At 43.3% G+C, this 23565-nt stretch overlaps 1 long non-coding RNA gene across 1 annotated transcript; it reads left to right on the top strand.

Annotated features, from left to right (window-relative positions):
• The first annotated feature begins 5081 nt into the window (after positions 1-5081).
• On the top strand, positions 5082-23332 carry LOC118498598. Its single transcript, XR_004901088.1, has 3 exons — positions 5082-5321; positions 7564-7567; positions 23322-23332. It is a non-coding gene; the product is annotated as an uncharacterized LOC118498598 (long non-coding RNA).
• The last annotated feature ends 233 nt before the right edge of the window (positions 23333-23565 follow it).

Here is a 23565-nt window from a genome sequence, read left to right as displayed (position 1 = left end):
AAGACAAGTATATAACCTGAGTCACATAATGGTGGAGTGAAGGTGGGGTTGGTGGGGGACCAAACTGAGTGTTTGGCCAACCTGGTATAAAGCAGGCTTCACCCAGTATCACAGCACTGAAATCATATACAGTGAGTTTCTTGCTCTCATATCACTTAAGCTAGAATTCACTGAAAGTGGGTGACTGGAAACTTTTGTTGCTTGGTATTTAAGAAACAGACACCTAAATAATCTCCAGAATGAACCACCGTTTGAGATACACAATAACTTTAACTGAAATCTGCTTAACACACTATGTACCAAAACTTGACAAGGAAATTTTCATCCTTAAATGCACATGTTAAAAACAGAAATGTAACAGTTCTGCACCCCTATGAGGAGTGCAGAACATCTATACAAAGAAGAGAAAAAGAGCCCAAAGACATGTCCCTAAGGCCAGATACATACAATGATGGCACTGTTATTTCATTTATACATTTTAGGTTTTATTTTACACCTTGGTAGAGAAGATTAAATCAACTTTACTTATCTCATTGTTTAAGGAAGCTGCAACAGACAAATAAAATTACAAATAATTTTCAGGCACGCCTGCAGCTTGTCCAAGCCTGATGCTAGCACGCTACAAAGCCAGTTCCAACAAACGTCACAAGAGATGCGTTCATTGTTCCCTCTGTCCTTAACCTGCAAAGTGCTGACATTACCAACCACTTTTCCTGCTGACCTGCATTAAGATGTCATTCACCAAAAAGACCACAAGACGGCAGCAGAGACCGACACTCGAAACATTGGCTTCACAGAAAGTTTCCTTCGCTTTTTTCATCCGGTAAGAGGGACCTACAATACCAGATGAAGTCCAGGCAAAGTGCAGGAAACTGGCCTATACACATGTCCGGCAGGGGGGGCGTACATAAAATGAAGCCGCTTGTATTTTCCTTTCCTTTTTTTTAACCTCGTGGTGGAGATTTTTAAATAAATTTGACCTCTGTGTTATTTAATGAAGCTGCAACAGACAAAGCAAATTACAAATAATTTTCAGGCACGCCTGCAGCTTGTCCAAGCCTGATGCTAGCACGCTACAAAGCCAGTTCCAACAAACGTCACACGAGACGTGTTCATCGCTCCCTCTGTCCTTAACCTGCAAAGTGCTGACATTATCAACCACTTTTCCTGCTGACCTGCATTAAGATGTCATTCACCAAAAAGACCACAAGACGGCAGCAGAGACCGACACTCGAAACATTGGCTTCACAGAAAGTTTCCTTCGCTTTTTTTCCGGGAACTAAAATACCAGATAAAGTCCAGGCAAAGTGCAGGAAACTAGCCTGTACACATGTCCAGAGGGGAGCGTACATAAAGTGAAGCCACTTGTATTTTCCTTTCCTTTTTTTTTTTACCTCGTGGTGGAGATTTTTAAATAAATTTGACCTCTGTGTTATTTAAGGAAGCTGCAACAGACAAAGCAAATTACAAACGATGTTCAAGCAAACATGGCACTTGTAAAAACCTGCCTCTATTCTGTTACAAAGCCAGTTCAAAGAACATCACATAAAACACGCTTATTGCTCCAATGGCAAATATATGGAGACTAGTTACATGGTAACTGAACAATCCTGACATTTGGACGTCTTCAAAATTACATTAATATCAAAAATCACTGATATTCCATCGCAAACCACCACTTTTCCTGCTGACCTGCACTAAGGTGTCATTCCCCCAAGCAGCCACAAGATGGTAGCAGAGACCGACAGATGGGACGCATATCCCAATAGTGGCTTGGCTGAAAGATTGCTTTGCTTTTTACTGTGAGATGCAAGGACAGGCACTTTTCATCCCCCCCCCCCCCCCCCGCCCCGCCCCGCAAAATGTGACTACAAAACACAGTCGTGGTTTTTTTGTCCCACTGCCCTCTGCTATCTTTCAGGCAACTTCACCATTCCACAACACTGTTCTCTTTCAGAGCAGAGAACTCTTCCAGGTGCCTTCTGCAGTCTTCCAGGGAATGCAAATTTCTCTCCAGTAAGAGAAATTTGCAGAGACGAACTAAGTGGTCATTGGAAGGTGCAAGGTCTTGTGAGCACTGCGGATGGATCACAGCTGCGCAGCCAGGCTGGAAGTGTTTTTCCCTGGTCACCAAAGAGAAACATGTGCTCCCACCTTATTTTGAAGCTCATGTGTCTTCCGCTCACAAATTGCAGACCCTTTCCCTCTTCCAGTTGGTCCATCTGGGAGCAGTGCCCGTTGAGAGTAACGGTGCTGGTTTTCCCAGGAGTTCCCCCTGCAGGACTCCCTCCCGAATCCACCACCAGGGCATCATCACCTTCTTTGGATGAAGACCTCCCTTTTGAGGGGCTGCTGGGGGTGATTCCTTTGTTTGCCCTCAATCTCTCCCACTCCACATTATTCTCAAATATTGAAGATTCTCTCTCTCTCTCTCTCTCACACACACACACACACACACACACAAACACACACACACTAACTTCCTGGAAACGGAACATTTTCCTTACATTTCAGCGGAGAACCCCTTGTGGAAATCCACTCATGAAAGGTCCCCCACCACTCCACTTCACTTCTGTGGAACCCACACAACAAAGCAATGAACATAACCAAGCTGGAACAAATGATTTTTGAAGCCCGATTAGGAAACTTTGAACGTGCTGCCTGTCTCCCACCTGCCATGACGTGCTCTGTCCTCAGTGAACGTCTGCCGTTGAGGGCTCTCCACTGCCCCTGGTCTGCCTGCCTGTGGGAGGAATCTCCAGCATGAAACTTCGCAGTCCACTTCTGACAAGTTCGGTCAGTCACAGCATCTTCTCCACACACACCACAGATCTTCTCTTGTCTTAGTTACCCTTGTACCTTCCTTGAAATGACTAAGCCCAAGGGACCAAAAATGCTGCTTTTGTGCATGCATCTTCACTGTGAAAATGGCCAACCATATGGTCACCACTTGTGGTGAGATTTTTTGATCACACACTGATAGGACACCTGTCATAATACAGACTAAATGATGGTTTCGAATGAGGTTAAAGACCAGTCATAGTATCCACCACAACCCCAACCCCTAATCCTAACCCCGAACCATGCCACGCACCAGACACCAGACCGGGTGCCTGAAGCCTGTCACTGACTCCAGATGCCTGGCTCTGGACATCATACCACAGAGAACAGTGTGCCCTCCTACTGAAACCTGTAAACCCTTGAAATGCAATCCTCTCATGTCTAAAACCATAAACTAGGTTTCTGTAAAAAAAAAAGTTATATTAAATCAAACAAACGATGCAATGATGATGCACGTTAGACATGAGATACAGGAGGCTGCTGTGGGCATAACAAGGCATACTCTTCGAAAGCAAAATCGATCAAAGTAAATGAGGAAATGTGATGTCCTCTTGATTAAAAAAATTCTGGGTAGCAGGAGAAGCTATTTGCAGAGTCAGAAGACCACCCGTGGAATTGAAGAAATGGTTGCATATTATACTTTCGATCAGACTCTTCCACAACAAAGAACTTTATGACTCATCAGCGAAGAGACACTTATATTATTCTAAACAGTTTATTTATTTATTTTTAGAGAGGGGAAGGGAGGGAGAAAGAGGGAAAGAAACATCAATGTGTGGTTGTCTCTCATGCGTCCCCTAATGGGGACGTGGCCCACAACCCAGGCATGTGCCCTGACTGGGAATTGAACCAGCAACCCTTTGGTTCGCAGGCTTGCGTTCAATCCACTGAGCCACACCATGCAGGACAGACATCTATACTTTTAAAGTACTTGAATAGTTCCTTTTAAAGAGAAGGTATTCATACAAGTGGTAAAAAAAAAATACCAGAAAAGATGTTCAATGGCTAAATCACGGCACGATACCGCTTCCCACACAGTACAAATGCTATAATGAGAAAGCAAGACTGAGAAATGTTTATAATCACAAACAGAAATTAGAACAATTGACCATTTCTTTTGTAAATGTATAATATTGCAGATCTTGTATAAAATTGTTTGGCATTTTGTCAAAAAAATTATCCTACTGTGTTCAAGAACTCTACTTGGAAATATACAGCTGAGAAATTGAAAACAAATGTAAGAACAAATTTATACATGTTTATTTATAACAGCACTGTTAACAACTGAAAGGTAGAAAGTACTCAAATGTCCAGCTACAGGTAAATGAATACACAAAATTTGGTTATTCTGTCACCGAGAAGGGACTGGACCCAAGGGGGATTTGCCCTGGCAAGGACTCATGTGTGTAGATTCTTGACTTCGTGCAGTAAAAATTTCACACACAAAGCTAGGGAATTTTGAGAGTTTGTATATTAAATCTAAGGACAGTGAACCAAAGAAGGGGCTTCAGATAGAACAGGCGAAATCACAGCAACAAGAGCGAGCGTAGGTGGAGCTGCTCTGGGGAAGCAGAAGTTAGACACAAAGGTCCTTGGAGACAGGATCGGGGTGAGCCCGGATGGAGCTGCCGCTGCCCACTGCTCCCCTGGCCGCAAGTCTCCTGAGGACCTTTGCAGATACGGAGAAACAAAGCGAAGATACACAGCAAAGAAGAGAAGGGGAGGCGCATGTGTGCTCAACAAACTGCATGCTGGGTCCTTTGACTCGAGGGTTTGACCTCTTTTCTAACATTGAGGACTTTGGCCTGTCTCAACTCCATCCACTTGGGGACTCCTGTTGGAGTTGAATTTGACACAAGGACTATCGGTTGACAGACACCAGACACCAGAGCCAAACTCAGGACCTTGGACACAGACCTTGGACTCCGAAACCTGGACCCTGGAGTGGACCCAAACCAAAACCAGGACTCCAGGCCCAAAACCCCGAAACCCAAAGCCGTGTGCCCTCCCCGAGCCAGACCATGAGGTCTGAAGATCAAACACCAGATGCCGGGGACTGACATCGGACCCTCATAATGCCAGATTCCATACACCACAACCTAAATCTGCATCTGCACGTGGACCTTGCAGGCAAACCCAGGACACAATGCCACATCCTAAGAGGTGCAAGACTGCAGACCCACAACCGAATTCATTTTGACTCTGAAGCACAGGCCCTGGACACAGGACACAGATCTGTAACCAGGATGCCATGACCAGACTTGGGAGTTGGAGCCAGACGCTGGGGCCCGGTTGCCAGAGGCCAGAGACAGGAACTGAAACGGATCCTCCCATTGTAACAAACCTGTGATTCAATAAGATAAAACCCATGTCTCTCTAAATGCAGACTTCAAAATCTTGCCAAGCCCAGCAGCAATGGGCCAAAGACAGAGTGAACAAAAAGGATGCTGACCATGGAGGCAGACGTCCATGATCTCTCCGTTGCAAACAGGTTCAGGAGTTAGCACCGTCTCATCATTCATTCCACACTGCCAGCTTTTCAAAACTGGGGGCGGGGATTAAAAAGGGATGATTTTCCACAAACCTCGTCAGCTCTAACAGCTGTGGGGTAATCAAAGTAACATCATCAGGTCAATACAAGATACTCGACATTTCACATGTGCACGAGTACGAATGAGTGCCAGACCACAGGGTCAGATCAGGTAGACAGGACATTCTGGAGTGTGGGGAAGCAGGTGTGGGGAAACCATAGGTTTTGGTTTGGTTTGGTTTCTGTTTTGGATTCTTTAAAAAATCAGCTTCACATCAGCCTACCAAACATCAATCTTCGGTCCTGCTCATGCACACCTTTGAAAGGTAGAAGTGTCACATGCAAGGGATGAATGAATACACTCTTCCGCACGTCATTCGCGTCCCCATTGGTTTGAGAATGGGTACTTTTCCTTAAATCTTTAAACCTCGTGGCAGCAGCAGCAGCAGCAGCAGCAGACGCGGCCTGGGGGAGCTGAGGGAGCAGCAGGCTGCCAGGACCGCCAGGCGCCACCCTGCGGATCTCGGAGCCGCTGCGACCCCAGCGCGCGGGACACCCGGCGCAGTGGGGGTATCGCTGCGCCCCTGCGCCCGCATGGGTCCTCCGCAGGCGCGTCCCTGCGCGGTGGCCCGGAGGGAAGAGAGGGGAGGGGCGGGCCAGGGTGGGGCCAGGCTGGGTCGAAGGAGGGACCTGAACCCAAGGGCTCTGAACAGCAGGGAGGCCAGCGGCCCCACCCCCGTGAGGAGGGAGGGTGGACGGGACCAGAGGAAGGGAGCGCGTTCCCTCGGTCACCACCAGTGGAGCATTTGCTGGGGTCAGGCCTGGGGACCGGTGTCTCGTGAGCCATGGGGGACGCACACTGGTGGGAGGGACACACATGCCTTCTGGAGCTCATTGCGCACGGAGGTAGGAAGTAAATACATTCGTTCACACGGAGGTGAGTGCTGCGAAGAAAAAGAACAGGATGTTCAGACACAAGCATGAGTGATCAGGGGAAAAAACCTCTTTCTGAAGAAGCAGCGTGGACGCTGAGACCTAAATGGCAGCGAAGGGCCGGGCGTGTGGCTGAGACGCGGTGGAAGCGTCCAGGCTGCGCGGACACCTGCCCACGCGCAGCAGGCGGAAGGCACCACGCACCTGGGGAGACTGAGTCACGGTGGTGAAGCGCTGCAGGCGGCCGAGGAGGACGGCTTTCTCGTCATTGCTCACGCGTCACTCCTGAACAACTGTTCTGCGACGTCACTAAAAGTCAATACTCTTGCTTTCCCACATTCCAAAATTCGCCAGCTAAAACCTCCCTTATCAAAAATGCAGACATTTGCCACGTCGTGAGTTCCTCAGGTAACCGCCAGGGGGCGCCATTTCACTTACAAACCCCTTCTGAGTTCTACAACACCAGGGGTCCAAGCCTCGAACCCACTTAAAAATAAGTCTCCTGTTCCTATTTTATTTCATCATTAATGAACTTACCACCAACAAAATTTTTTCTGACTCCTCACATTACCTCATGTCTTCATATTGTCTTTCAAGTGTTAGCTGTTTTTACATGTTTTAACATAACTAGAGTAATGCAATTTTATTATCGCGTGACAGCTTATTTACCTTGATAAATCTTGAAAAGCAACGTAACGATTACAAATAATAGAATTTATTACAGTGAGGGGAAATACCACACAGAAATAAATAGCCTTTATATGCAAATAGAAAAAGTAACTTAAAGACAATTTAAAAAGAAAACCAATAGCAACAAAACATTAAATACCTAAGATTAACCTTACCAAGAATGTCCATGGCCTGTGCGACCAAAATTTCCAAATTACACCCATTGAACAACACCTCGACAACTGGGAAACAACCTCGTACTCTTGGATATACAAAACAACGATGCCAATGTCCCAACGTTGTTTATAAATTTAACTCGAGGCCATTTAAAATATCACCAACGGTTTTAAAACTGAAACTGCCATCATTTCACCTGTGAAAATGAAAAAATGAAAAGAGAATTCTGAAAGAGCCAAGTAATGAAGAAAAAGTAGCCCAACCAGATAGAAAACTGTGTTGTATAATAGACCTACAGTAATTAGAACAGTGTGATAATGCCTTCTGAACAGACAAACTGATGGGACAGAAATGCAAAATCAGATGGAAATTTTCCATGATAAAAAATGTCCTTCGGGCCCTGGCTGGCGTAGCTCAGTGGATTGAGCATGGGATGCGAACCATAGTATCGCAGGTTCGATTCCCAGCCAGGGCACATGCCTGGGTTGCAGGCCACGGCCCCCAGCAACCGCACATTCATCTTTCTCCCTCCCTTCCCTCTCTAAAAATAAATAAATAAACCTTTTAAAAAAATGTCCTTCAATCAGTGGAAAGATATTTGTTATATAGTAAAAGGTATTGGAACAACTCAATGGAAAAGTATGGGACCCTCTACATTACATCCTCCACCAAAACCAATTCCTTATTGATTTTAATAGTCGTTCACAGCTAATATGAAACAGTGAGAGCTATGTAAAACATACAAACAGATCAAACATGAAGGAATGGGAAAAGAGATACTACACAAACATTAAACAAATAAAAAGCATGTAATAACATATAGTCGACTTGAAGGCCAAAGAGCACTACTAACCATAAAGAGGAGTACTTCACTTTCAATAAATTCAATTTACCAGTTAGTTTCAAATTTGTATTCACTTAATGACATAAACTCAAAATTATACAAAACAGCGCTACATGGAAAAAATACACAAATTCATAAGCATAATATCAGATTTAACAAACCTCTCTCACCCAGGTTCTATTGCAGAACCAATGAGGCCCACAAAAATATAATAAAAATATAAAAAAATAACATAAGAAGCAAACTGGATTTAACATGTATAAATACTTCCCTACACCCCAAAAGTGCAAATTACAGATGCTTTCAAAGCATCATTGGAACTTTAAAAAAACTGACCGTATTGTGATATAAAGGAAGTTTCAAAGGATTGAAATTTATATATATATAAAATGTTTCTTGCTCCCATTACTATTAATCTAAGAATCAGTAACAAAAGAGAACTAGAAAGTATGTATATTTATAAATGAAGAAATAATGTCTAAGTACCACACCCAAATAAATCACAATTGCAGTTAGAAAATGATTTGCACAGAGTCATAGTAAAAATAAACCTTACCACCGCCAGATCTCTCAGGTTCCAAAAACAATTAAAGCCTCAAGATCAATGATTTTCAACCAAAGTTAGGCTTTGTCCCCAAGGGGACATTTGGCACATGGTATGGAAACCATTCAGATTGCCCTTAGGGTGGGGCTAGGCAGGCAGTTACTAACATGCAGGGAATAGAAGTAATGAATGCTAATAAGCACCTACAATGTGGAGACAAATCTCCCAATCTTGTAGCAGTGAGTAACCCTACTCTACATGAAGCAAGATGAAGAGTCAATCAGGATACAAACAGCATGTGACTTTGCACCCTAGATCTGAAATCACGCCTCTCTCTGGACAGGCAGCCTGGAGGCTGAGAGCTACAGAACAACAACAAAAAATGAAAATAAAACTGTTACGGAACAGACCCAAGGGGGTGTGTGGTATACTATTACTGAAAGGACCCCCCACTAAGTTATACTATTACTGAAAGGAGCCCCCCACTAAGCCCCTCTCCAGAGGAAAAACGTCTCTCAATGCCAGAGATGTGAGAAAAGGAAAGGAAATATTTATTTAAAGCTATACAGACTTCAAGTAGTGACTTAACATCTTCACTAAAACACTCAAGTCCTTTAGGGTACCCACAGATGCACACAGTCCTTCCTTCTCCCTCTGCTCTAGTCTGGGGTACCGTATCTCAGGAAAAGAAGCAGAAGTCCGTGGTTCAGGCTCCCGGCACCATCAGCTGTGTCACCGTCAGGATCTCCAGTTAATCCAAAGCCGTGTGGCACCTTCTCATGCCCCGCCAACGAGAGCCTTTTCACCCCTTTCCTTCCAGGCAAAGTCTTCCTGCTTCCTAAACCACGTGGCAAAAGGGAGCACCCCAAAGCCATGTGGTCCCCACTCCGCCAAAGCCATGTGGCTCTCTTCTTGCTTGTCTGCTGAGTCTGGGTTTAAATCCCTGTGCCAATCTTCCTCTGCACCCCCATTTCCGACTCCTCCTATGATCAGCTATACCTGCCAGCATTCCTGTATTCTTCCAGGTTTACTGGGCTGTCATCCGTGAGTCTGGGCAGGTGTGGCCCCATGACATGGAACCAATCTTCTCCAAGCTGTCACTCATGTGCTGGAACCAGGGAGAGCTGCCCTCCAGTTACATCTTGGGTGGAAGTCGCTTCCATCCCCCTGGCTCAGAGCAGGGCCACAGCTACTTAACATATCCATGAAACCAGTCAAAGGCTATAGATATGTTAAATGACCACACCAGAGGTTAGCTGCAAAGCTGTTGCTATGCAAAACAGCTCTCAATGGCCCTGCTCCATGTGTCCCTTCCCCCAACTCACACCTGTGGGGCAGGGGAGGACATCCTATATAGCTTTCTAATGTTTCCTGGACACCCTGAGTTCTGGACCCCATTCCAAATCCCTATTTGGGTCCCCCCTCTGGGCTGCACCCTGTTACGAAAATGCCAGCCTTCTTGCAAAGACTGGGGAGGAATGTCCTTGGCTGAGAAGACACCCATGAAAGCTCAGAAGCCAAGGAAGATGTGACACCTTAGGAGACTGCACCACACTGTGATAAACCACAGCGCTGAGGACCACTGCCCCTGTTCACTGCCCATAAATCACTCTGCAATAATTGTTTCTTAAAATTACTTAGAATCAGCCCTGGCTGGCGTAGCTCAGTGGATTGAGCATGGGCTGCGAACCAGTGTTGCAGGTTCAATTCCCAGTCAGGGTACATGCCTGGGTTGCTGGCCATGATCCTCAGCAACTGCACATTGATGTCTCTCTCTCTCTCTCTTTCTCCCTCCCTTCCCTCTCTAAAAATAAAATAAATAAAATTTTTTTTTAAAAAAAGACCCCTCTCTAGACCAGAGGAAAGAATGTGAATAACACAACAAATCAGATTGGGGCAATTATACTGGAAAAATATTGGACCCCTACATGACACCCTTCCCCAAAACTAATTCCTTATGCATTTTCCTAGCTACACATAACTAATACAAAACTACTGCAGCTACCGAAAATGAAAGGATACAAAGAGGTCGACAGTCAAAGAACTGGACAAGTGATATTAATTAAACATAAGCCAAATGACATCGGTATTACAACATGCAGTAGACTGGACAACAAAAACCATTCCTTGAAATACAGAAGAGTACTTCACCTCACTAAGTTCCATTTCCTAGGAAGGTCCAAATTCACATGCATGTAATAATAAAGTAAAATTGTATTGCACAGAGCCAAAAGCAGAAATAGACAAATTCACAATCATAATAGGAGATTTAACACACTCTCATCCAGAGAAAGAACACACCTCTTTCAGAACCAACAGGCCCCACCAAAAAACCAGTAAGGACAGACACAATAACAAGCATCAGATAGGATTCAGCATGTATCAATACTTCACTGTACCCCAAAACTGCAAATTAGATATTATTTTCAAGCACACTTGGGATGCTTTAAAGACTGTACTGTGCTACGAAAGCAAGTTCCAAAATTTTCACAGAAACGACATTTATTGTTCTTTTTGCCATTAATGTAGAAACGGGGAACAAGGTAACTAGAAAGACCTTGTATTTAGATGTCTTGAAATACACTTATAAATAACTCCCCCAAATAAGTCACAATTGGAGCTAGAATATCATTTGAAATGATTATAACAACACTGCCTACCAGAGCCAGGTCATTCTGGTTCCAAAGATGATAAAAGTTTCAAACTCAGTGTTTCTCAACCAAAGGTGATTTTTGCCCCCGAGGGGACTGTATGAAATGCACTGAGCCATTTCAGATTGTCCTGAGGGGAAGAGCGTGGGGGGTGTTCACTGCGTGCCCTGAATAGAGGTACTGGATGCTAATGAGCACCTACAATGCAGAGGACAGTCCCCCAGGACAATGAATTCTCTGACCCGAAAGGTCCACAGTGCTGAGAATGAGAAACCCTGCTCTGTATCACGAAGAGTCCATTAGAATAGAAACAGCATGTCTCTCTGCATCCTACATCTGAAATGCTGCCTTTCTTGGAACGGGCAGCTTGGACGCTGAAAGTTAAAGAACAAAAAATGCCAGCCATCCCGCAAAGACTGGGGAGGAGTGTCCGAGGCTGGGAAGACACCCGAAAACCGTTAGGAGACAAAGGCAGACCTGGTACCAGAGGAGGCTGAACCACACTGTGATGAAGAAACCACAGCACACTGCCTCTTTTCCAGAATTCACCACCAGACATTCTCCTTTTTGGAAACGTGCCCATGTGCCCTATGCTGAGTCCCTCTGTGCCCGGCGAAGATAATCTGAGACACACACAATATACTCCTGATTTCTAGGACAGCACACATCCAGGCCCTAAGCTCATTTAAAGTGCTGACACACACCCCTGTTACTATTTCATTATGACGAATGAATTGGTATTAGCAAAAACATTTTCCCAACTCCTCACATTGCGTGTTTTTCTGCTTTCTTTCAACTGTTTCCACACAACTTCTACAGCTACAACAATGTACTCGTCGGTATTGCATGATAGCTTATTTACCTTGTGACTTGTGAGAATCAGCTTAGAAACTATGCCCAATAAGACAATTTACTAAAGTTGAGGGAAAAGTAGCATGCATACATAAATATTCTTTATATGTAGAAATACTCAGTCAAAGACATGATTGGAAGGACCAAACAGCAATGAAACAGATAAAATGCCTAGGAATGAACTTAACAAGAATGTGCAAGATCCGTATGAACAAAACTGGAAAATGCTCCCCTCGGCCCCGCAGCTCACCTCACTCCCTGGCCGTGCTTCGCTCACCTCCCGACCACGCGGTTGCGCATCTCTCCTTCGGTCCCACGGCTGAAATTTGCCTCCTGGGGACCCCGTCCCGCCTCTCGCCTCCAGTCCCTTTCAGCCTCACACTTCATTTTAGGTTGCAGCTGTCCATTTACATGGAAACAGCCAGGAATCCCATAGAGCTGTGGACAGGCAGCTTAATGAAGACATACATTAACAATGTACACTGGACTTCTGGCCAAGATGGAGGCATAGGTAGACACACTGTGCCCCCTCACACAAGCAAAATAGGGTCAGCATCAATTTAGAAACAAGATAACAACCAGATCCGACAGAACATTTGACCTGTATGGGAGTCGGACAACCAAGGAGTTAAAATAGACACGATCATCCAGACCAGTAGGAGGGGTGGAGTCGGGCAGCTGGGTGGACAGGGGTGGCTGCACGAAAAGTGGTGGCACCGGGCGCACAAGGCATCCTGAGCGCAAGACCACAGGGGGCGCACCCAGCGAGGCAGCGATTGTGAAGCGAGGCGCTGCGAGCAAGGTGCTGGCTGTCTGGGCAGCCCCAGTTCGTGCACACAGATACACCAGGCGACATTGGGCAGTGAGACAGACTGCGCAACCCAGGGTCCCAGCGTCGGGAAATAGAGCCTGGGGACACTGACTGAAAACACCTGTGGGGGCTGAGGTGCAGGGAGAGACTCCCAGTCTCACAGGAGAGTGTGTTGGAGAGACCCATGGGGTCCTAGAACATGCACAACCCCCCCAACCCCCCCACCGCCATGGGAATTAGCACCAGAAAGGCCCTGATAACTGGGGGAAGTGGGTGAAGGGACTGAAGTGCCATTGTTTCCCCTCATACCCCGCCCCCACATACTACGTCACAACCCAGTGACTGGGCTGACCCACCCTGAAGAACACCTAAGGCTCTGCCCCTCATATGTAACAGGGATGACAAAAAAAAAAAAAAAAAAAAAAGGCCAGAACCAAAGAACAGATCAAAGCTCCACAGCAAATACAACTAAGCAACCAAGAGATAGCCAGCCTGTCAGATGCACAGTTCAAAGCACTGGTGATCAGGATGCTCGCAGAACTGGTTGAATCTGGTCACAAATTAGATGAAAAAATGAAGTGAAATGAAGGAAAATGCACAGGGAACCAAAAGTGATGGGAAGGAAACTGGGACTCAAATCCATGGAGTGGACCAGAAGGAAGAAAGAAACAACCAAAGAGGAAAAAAATGAAGAAAGAAGAATTCCAAAAAATGAGGAGAGGCTTAGGAACCTCCAAGACATCTTGAAACATTCCAACATCCAAATTATAGGGGTACCAGAAGGGGAAGAGGAAAAACAACAAGTGGAAAACTTATTTGAACAAATAATAAAGGAGAACTTCCCCAATCTGGCAAAGGAAATAGACTTCCAGGAAGTCTAGGAAGCTCAGAGAGCCCCAGAGAAGTTGGACCCAAGGAGGAACACACCAAGGCACATCATATTACATTAGCCAAGGTAAAAATGAAGGAGAGAATCCTAGAAGCAGCAAGAGATAAGGAGACAGTAACCTACAAGGGAGTTCCCATCAGACTGTCAGCTGGTTTCTCAAAAGAGACCTTGCAGGCAAGAAGGGGCTGGAAAGAAGTATTCCAAGTCATGAAAGGCAAGAACCTACATCCCAGATTGCTCTATCCAGCAAAGCTGTCATTTAGAATGGAAGGGCAGATAAAGCTCTTCTCAGATAAGGTCAAGTTCAAGGAGTTCATCGTCACCAAGCTCTTATTATATGAAATGTTAAAGGGAATTATCTAAGAAAAAGAAGATAACAAACATGTATAGTAAAATGACAGCAAACTCACAATTATGAATAACTACACCTCAAACAAAAACAAAAACAAAAACAAACTAAGCAATCAACTAGAACAGGAACAGAACCACAGAAACGGAGATCACATGGAGGGTTAGCAATAGGGGAGTGGGAGGAGGAGAGAGGGGGAAAAGGTACGGAGAATAAGTAGCATAGATGGTAGGTAGAAAATAGACAGGAGGAGGACAAGAATAGTATGGGAAATGTAGAAGCTAAAGAAGTTATGACACATGGACATGAACTAAAGGGGGGGAATGTGGGTGGGAGAGGGTGTGCAGGGTGGAGGGGGATGAAGAGGGGAATGAGACCACTGTAATAGCATAATCAATAAAATGTATTAAAATAAATAGATAGATAAAAGTAATGTATACCTGATACCATTAAAAAGTCTTCTGCCAAACACCTTGTTTGCATACTTAGAATCCTAGCTGCAAACTGGGAGAACATCTGAAGTACTTAAATCGCAAGGGTGCAAGAGATGCAAAGTGAGTGACTTAAGAAAAATATACAGGATGGGGCCAAAATATGATCCAAATTCATATGTGCTTGAAAACAAACTCGACCTAGAACAGAGCTACAAAGAAATACATACAATTTTCTAACTGTCTTAGATATTAATGTATTCCTTTCATGCAGGAATAGAGCATTCCTTTTTCATAAGCAACAGACCCCCTCAGTAATGCCAAGACATAAAAAACTGAGTAGGAGCAGCAAACTGAATTCCACATTTGTAGATCATCCAACACTTTCGCGGCTCGCAAGTCCTAGGGTGTTGTTCCCAAAATTTCCACAAGATGGCAGCATTGAAGCACAATTGGAAAGTTTTAAAAAGTGACCTCAGTTTACCAGAAAGCAAATTTCAACAAACTTCAAAGGATTCAAATTATGTACAGTATGTTTTTCATTCTCTTTGCAGTTCATCTGGAAATCAGGAACAAAAGGTAACTGGAAAGTCCTTACATTCCAAAGTTATAAAATACTTCTTAATAACAGCAACATTCAATCACCATTGGAGCTAGAAAATAACGTTAACTGAATAATAAGAAAAACTAAATTTACAAAGTTATGAGGAAATGTACGATCATAAGTGTCCATATTAGAGAAAAAGCTAAAAACCGTTGTTTTGCATTTTTCTTAAGAACCTACAATAGTAAATTAAATTCACAAAGAGTAGAAAACAGGAAATGGGAAATTTTCTGGAATGGTATATGTTTAAAGAGATAGCAGTTTTTGCTTATTGGCACAGGATTTGAATTAACTTTGTTTTACTTTTATTGTTTAAGTCAACTTCAAAAAAGCCATTTACATTTTGGGCAAAAGTGTCCTAGAAGCAATTGTACTGTAACCGGAGAAGACACCTGTCACTTCCAAACCCCATAAGCAATGACAGCGACTGAATCTTTTATTGGTGGGTTCACAACTTGGCAAACCATCTTGTCTTTTCTTTCCAGGCCAGACCTTTTAGAGTGGGGGGCGGGGGACAAACAAAGTGCGATGAGGGCTTTGAGATTCAGAATCTGCCACATTCCTGTCCTGGCTCTCCCTGGAACACAAAGGCCCGGATGCCTCCAACTCGTCCCCAGGCGATAATCTTCTACCAGTGTACCAGGGGGTGGGCTGTTTTCCCAGGAGCCAGGACAGACCTTATCTTTAGTTTCTGGAACAAAAGCTGTAACATACACATTACCTGATAGATTTAGAACTTTTTACCTTAAGTCAAAATTTTCCAGGTCTGGAGTCCCCTAATCAGTACAACAGTTAAAAAATAGTAACCTAGACTATTGCAGTGACAGCACCAGGAGCCTTCCTCCTGCTGGCTTCTGATCTCTGGTTAGTCAGAAAAGGATTACAGTGCTTTCTAATCGTTTCACACAGAGTGTGTCCTAGTGAGATGCACAGGGATAAGATGAACAAGAATATGCACAATATCCATAAACAGAATTGTAGAATGCTATGTCACACTGTGTTCTTGGAGACACGGCAACACGGAATGATGCTTATTTCCCAAAGTTATCGATAAACTTAATATAATCCAGATGAGAACATCAGCAAGATCTTTATCATTAAAACAAGCTTTTCCCCCTGGCTGGCGTAGCTCACTGGATTGAGTGCAGGCTGGGAACCAAAGTGTAGGAGGTTCGATTCCCAGTCAGGGCACATGCCTGGGTTGCAGGCCACGGCCCCCAGCAACCGCACATGGATGTTTCCTTCTATCTCTTTCTCCCTCCCTTCCCTCTCTAAAGATAAATAAATAAAATCATTGCAGGTCAGCCATTGCAGTAAAAAAGAACTCCAAAGAAAATTCTGAAATAGCAGAGCAATGTCTAGAAGCTACCAGAAAAGAGATGAAAATGTTTTGTGTTATGAAGTTACAGTGCTATAATGCCCCAAGAATAGACAAATTGATGGGATAGAACAGAAAGTAAAAAAAAGAAAAAAAAACCAGACTCAAGTACATATAGAAATCTTCTATGATAAAGATGCTTCCCTAGATCAGCGGGAAAAGATGCATGATGTGATCAATGATGCTGAGGCAAATAAATAGGAAAAATATTGAAGCCTTCCCTCATGCCACCCACCAAAATTAATTGTATGAATTTTAAAAGAAACTCATAACATAAAACACTGAGAGTTACCTAAAACGTAAGTCTGCAAAGAGATCGAAAGTCAAGGGATGAGAAAACATATATTATACAAATATAAAACAAATAAGCAGTATTTGACATACCGTAGATGTTCAGACAGAAACCTTACTGGGAATAGAAATTGCACTCCTATCAATGTGCTCCATTTACAAGAAAGCTCTAAATTCACATATATGTAATAACATAAACTCAAATTAAATACAGCAGAATTACATGGAAAAATAGACAAATTTGTACTCATGATTGCTTTGACACCACACCCTCACTTGGGCACGGAGCACACCTCTTTCATAACCAACAGACTCCCCGCCAAACAACTAAGGACATAAAGAAGTTCGATAACACGATCAGCAAGTCGGATTCAACATCCACAGAGGATCCATGATACAAAACAAGTTCTCCTTCTGACCGGCACTAAAGACCCTGTTTTTAAGATGCACAAGAGATGGCAGCAGAGAGCCAAATGGAACATTTTTAAAAGTGACTCCATTACACTATAAAGCTCAACAAATTCGGAAACCCTTAAAAATTATGTAAAGTATCTTGCTGGCTCTCCCGGAAGTGAATCTAGAAATAAGTCACAAGAGATAACTTAAAAGTTCTTCTATTTAAAGGTTATGAAATACACTTCTAAATAACACTGGATTCCGCATTCATTGAAAAATCCACTACAGCCAACAACCTGTCCTGCTGACCGGCACTGAGGTGGAATTTCCAGAATGACCACAAAGTGGCAAGAGGGAAGCTCACTTGGAATACTTTTTAAGATGACCGCATCGTACCATTAAGCAAGTTTCAAACACCTTCAGAGGTTTGATATGCTATACAGTAAACTGTTTTTGAAGTTCCTATCAAGCTCTAAGTATCAGCTTCCAGTGTGGATCACTTTCAAACATTTTGTCAGGTTTTAGCTGGAATAAATTTTAAATAATCCTGGCGGCATTAAACTAACCCTATACACGTAAGAGGCATAGGCAAAGAGGGTGCAGAAGATGGTACCTTTCCGAGATCCAAAGCCACTGAGGTTGGCATATATCTCCATATATCTATATATCTGTATCTATACTCCTATGTGTTTCTGTATGCATATATATTGTTTAAATATATGTGCTAGATATAATTTTATTAAAAGCAAAAGAGATTTTTTTTTCCTTACCAGGAAAATCATTTTCACGATAGCTTTTTGAAAACTTGGAAGTGAGAAAGAAGGATGATATACTTCTTAGCCATTAGGTGGAGCTGTTTCTCCTTAGAAGATATCATTTTACATGGACACTTTTTTTTTTTTTTTTGGCTCCTCAGAAAAATAAGAATAGCTTCAATAACGCCGTAGAGTAGTATAGATTTGTGAAACACTATACTTGGTGCAGCTAACAGAGACAGTAATTAAAACTCCCTTCAAACCTGCTAAAGTTGTCACTAGACCTTAAGGAAACAATCTACACGGAACCCAGCCCCGCTGTCCGGCACCTGCAGAGGTCCGCTTCAGAGCCCTTCTCCTGTGGAAGGTTTCACAGAGACAATGAAGAATGCGTTATAAGAGGGCCATAGTTACCATGGGGAAGTTAATAAAGGTATGTGTTTTCACTTTTATGTTGAAAGACCATTCAAAGGCCCTGACCTGACCCGTGTGTCTCAGTTGGCTGGGTGTTGTCCCGGCAAAGTCAAAGGTCGGCCGGTTCGATTCCTGGTCGGGCACGTACTTGAGTTGCAGGTTCTATCCCCGGTCAGGGTGTGTAGGAGAGGCAACTGCTTGATGTTTCTCTCCCTCTCGTTCTCATTCCCCCCTCCTCGAGTAAATAAATACGTACAACGTCTTTTAAAAAAAGAAACAACACTCAAAAGACAGTGCTGTAATTTAAAAGAGACAAAACCACATTCTTGAGTAAATCAAATTTGAAAGGCATAAGCATCCATTTGGGGCATAACATGGTCTCTGGACAACAAGTGAAGATTAGATGCAGCCGACAAAATCATAATGAAATTAGGAAGAAGGATGTCAGAAAAAAAATCTGTGCCAATTAGGAGCGCTTATCTACAGGTTTAAGGTTGATTACACATTAATGACCCAGAGACTCTGGAAACGACTGACATTCTGGAAGAGGCTACATGAGAAACGGTGCTGTGACTGTCCCCATTGTTCCCGTTGGGAAACAGGCACCTTAATTGCACAGTTCGGCGTTGGGGATATTTTTCTGAGAAGAATAAAACTGTGTTTCAAGGAGGGAGTGAAAACAATTTCTAAATATAGCCAATCTTTTTCTTTCTCTGATATATAAAGTCGACATCCATGGCTGTGCACGTAAGGAGACAGATATTGAATATATTTTTTTAAGAATTTATTTGTTTATTTTTAGAGAGGGAAGGGAGGGAGAAAGAGAGAGAGAGAAACATCTATGTGCGGTTGCTGGGGGCCGTGGCCTGCAACCCAGGTATGTGCCCTGACTGGGAATCGAACCTGAGATGCCTTGGTTCACAGCCTGTGCTCAATCCACTGAGCTATGCCAGCCAGAGCAGCTATCGAATATTTTTAAGCAACGAGATTTGGGCAGTGTCTCCTAAGAAAATCTTGGTGGCAGTTTACAGATTTACTGGACCGAGGAAATACTATGCAAGATTACAGCAAGATACTCGAGATACTGTTTCCATTCTCTGAGTGAGAGATCATGATTATCTGGCTTAGTTAATATTGTCACAGCAAATAAGACTGGAAAAAAAAGAGAGTTAAGGGGTAATATTTTTTTCTAAGATTTTGGTTATTTATTTTTAGAGAAAGGCAGGGAGAAAGAGAGGTAGAGAGACATCCATGTGTGGTTGATATTTTAAAATACACACATTTTAGCCCTGGCTGGTGTGTCTCAATGGACTGAGTGCCACTTTCGAACCAAAAGGTTGCTGGTTCGATTCCCTGTCAGGGCATATGCCTGGGTTGTGGGCCAGGTCCCCAGTAGGGGGCGCCCAAGAGGCAACCACACATGGATGTTTCTGTCCCATTCTTTCTCCTTCCCTTCTCCTCTCTTAAAGTAAATAACTACATTCTTTAAAAGAATATATGCACATTTTGCCCTGACTGGTGTGGCTCAGTGGATTGAGTGCCAGCCTGTGAACCAAAAGAATATATGCACATTTTATGAAAGGAAGATTTTTTCATACAAATTTTAGTCTATAGTCAAATGATATAAGTTCTCCAGATAATGGGTAAAGTAAAAGTCAGTGATCTGCATATAATATTTACCTCTTGCCAGCTGTGAAAGTTTAGGGCAATGTGAGAATATTAAAGTGTACTCACCGTCTTGCAAAAGGATGTGCATAATAATGCTACATCTCTGGGCAATTTCTCAAGGTACTGGGCTGACCGAAAACTCAGTATGTGTTTTTTTCCCATAAAATAAAACATGCATTTTTCATTTTCACCAATAACTTTATTGATTGGGATATTTTGAGAATTCGGCTATCTCCCACATGGTAGAACATGGATCGTTCTCAATTAATGTGTTGATTTGATCGCTATCAACTTTAGCTGGTCAACCAGACCATGGAGCATCATCCAGAGAGAAAAGTCCAGCACGAAACTTCACAAACCACCTTTGACACATTTGATCAGTCACAGCCCCTTCTCCATCCACTGCACAAATCTCTTTTTGTGTTCCAGTTGCATTTTTGCCTTCTTGAAATAATAAAGCATAACATGCCAAAAATGTTGCTTATTTTCTTCCCTCATTAATATTAAAATGGTTACACAAACATTCACCAATTTTGATGTTTTTTTAAAAGACTTTATTTATTTATTTTTAGAGAGGGAAGGGAGAGAGAAAGAGAGAAACATCAATGTGTGGTTGCTGGGGGCCGTGGCCTGCAACCCAGGCATGTGCCCTGACTGGGAATCGAACCTGCGATGCTTTGGTTTGCAGCCCACGCTCAACCCACTGAGCTACACCAGCCAGGGCTGATGTGTTCCTTTTAATGAGCACAGATATGACTGCTGCCACAATACCATCGAACAAAACTGTATTGAAGGAAGTTAAAGACATCTGAGCACTACCTCATGGAAAAAAACAAAGAAAGTTTTTGGCCAATCCAACCTCTACAGAAATGCAGCATATAGGCAATAGCAAGGAAAGTACATCTTTACTCTTATTTGGGGTAGTCCCCAGGACCAGCCTCCAAGCAACCCAATGCCATTTGGGTTTCAGGTTGCATTAGGAAGTTTACTTTCCTTGTGGGACGTGCCAGTCCAAAGCTTGGACTCTTGTAACGTTCTGGTGAGACGTCATCTGCACAGTAACGAAAACCTTGGTGCACAAACTTAGGCAGGCACAGGGAGAGAGGGGAGGGGTGGGGAGGGGACAGGCGGAGAGGGCGGGGTGGGAAGGGAGAGGAGGGGTGAGGAAGGAACAGAGGGAAGAGGAGAGCGGGAGGAGAGAGGGGCGAGGAGACCAGTAGGGTAGGGGAAGGAAGGGGAGGGAAAAAGGGGATTGGTGGGGAGAGGCAGGGTGGGGAGAGGAGAGAAGGGAGGAGAGGAGAGCAGAGGGCAGGAGAAAAGAGACTGATTGATTCATCGAGTATACGTCCTCTTTCCAGCCTTTGTTTGAATGCCACGCCTCTACCCCATGCGTAAACACATCCCAATAATGAGAACATCCAACGTGCATTCCTTCCTCTGGAGGATAAACAGAGATTTCACGTCCTCTCCTAATAAACATCTGCGGCAATATAATGAGAGCATCTGCGTTCTTGATGGAATATTAGCTGCTTTCTTCCAGATGTTTTAGTATCTCGAAATGAAAGGCAGACAGGCTGAAAGCAGCCATAGAAGCTACAGAGTACAAGGAGTTTAGGGGATGGGCGATGAGAACGGATCAGTTATAAGAGAGCCCGCGTTTTGGGAAAAGAGATGCCAGGCAATTACTGACTTGTAAAAAATAATTCAATTTAACTCGTGAATACGTTTCAGAGAAATAGAGTTTCTACACATCAAGGAAGCCCAATTTTCGACAGTCAGTAGTTCTGGCTAAAACAAAATGGATGCTTTGGGAGGAAAACTTCCCAGTATTTTTTAAGGTTGCATAACAACACTGACTTCTGAAAGGTGTTTGGGTTTGTTTTTAGTTTAGTTAAACTGCTTATTTTTTTAAATTTTGCTTGAGACGAATAAAAAGTATAAGTTACAGGAGCATATGCACCCGTCAGATGTCCTAGGAGGTAGATGATTCAGCACTTTAATACTCCAGACAGCAATAAAAAACATGGTTCTTTCTTTCTATGTGAATTAAGAAAATGTGTCACTATTACAGGAAATAACTTCCGTTTAAAAAAAGCACCTGCCATGTGATGTTCACACACAAGATGAAAAACTGAAAGATGCACACGTGTATAAAGTATCCTTATTTCTTTCCCACACTCTCTCGCCCGAACTTCTTACAAACTTCATTTAATGCTCAAAACTGAGGACTCTAGCATTACCTAGAGACACCTTCCTTTCAGTTTTGTGTTTCATACAATAAATGCATTGCCTTTCCAGAAGTAACTGAGACATTTCACTTTATAACCCAACAGCGCACACACGCAATGTCCACTGTTCTCAACCACTGAAGACAATCATTCTTTTTCTATGTTATATTAACTGGATGCCATATATGTCATAATTTTGTTTCTTAGTTCAATAATTATTACCAGAAATGTTCTATAACCAATAAAATATATGCAGATATTAAAATCTACTTTTTAAAAAAGATTTTATTTATTTATATTTAGAGAGGGAAGGGAGGGAGAAAGAGAGAGAGAGAAACATCCATGTGCAGTTGCTGGGGATCATAGCCTACAACCCAGGCATGTGCCCTGACTGGGAATCAAACCTGCGACACTTTGGTTCGCAGCCTGTACTCAATCCACTGAGCTACGCCAGCCAGGGCTAGAAGACAATCATTCTGAATAGGACACTGTCTAAGTAAATTGTGGTCTGTTCATGTAAAGAGTTCATAATCAGCTAATAAGAAATCTGCTAAAAAGGTAGAATTCTTCTCAGAGAAATCATTCAGCAATGAAAAAATAGCTTGTATAAAAATATATATAAAGACATGCAAAACAACAATCAGAAATGATGTCTGTTCACATTTCACAGTGGAAATCTTTGAGTCATAAAATCTTAGTAATTTTTCTCTTTCCTTCCTGATGAATGTATGTGCTTTCTAATTTTTCTGTATCAAATACGCATTATTTCTATAATACAATGACAGATAGTTCATGAGGAATGCTGTAGAGTGAGTTTAACAACAAACACCTCAAGGACCTTGGGTTCCGAAGACGGCATTGAGGTAGGTGGCAGCGGAGTCTACTTGCTTGTGCATCTAACTGGGGCCCCTGCCTGGTCTTTCAAAGAACAGTGTGAACAGCCAACAGAAACACAGCCGATGGGACGTGTGGGAGCCAAAGTGAGCAAAGGACACGGAAAGTCGGGCGGTCCGGAGCGTCCGTAGGCGGGCAGGGAAAGTCCCCAGGCCTGGCCTCGGAAACCGAGGCTGCCACAGGGACAACCTCAGGTTTAACCCAAGTCCATATTTGAAACAGCACATACAGTGGACAGCTGCAAGCCTTTTGGAAGTGGCAAACATTCTATGTGATGGGCAAGACACACACAAGATCTGTTTCTAAAGTTTTATTTGTAATGCACACTTTGCATGAGGGAGGTGATTGGTGCAGGGTTCCCATTGTCATCAGAATCAGAATTGTGCCCTGGCTGGTGTAGCTCAGTGGATTGAGCT

This window comes from Phyllostomus discolor, chromosome X (genome assembly GCF_004126475.2).
Source record: "Phyllostomus discolor isolate MPI-MPIP mPhyDis1 chromosome X, mPhyDis1.pri.v3, whole genome shotgun sequence".
NCBI lineage: Eukaryota > Metazoa > Chordata > Mammalia > Chiroptera > Phyllostomidae > Phyllostomus > Phyllostomus discolor.
This window is presented reverse-complemented; position numbering and strand designations above follow the sequence as displayed.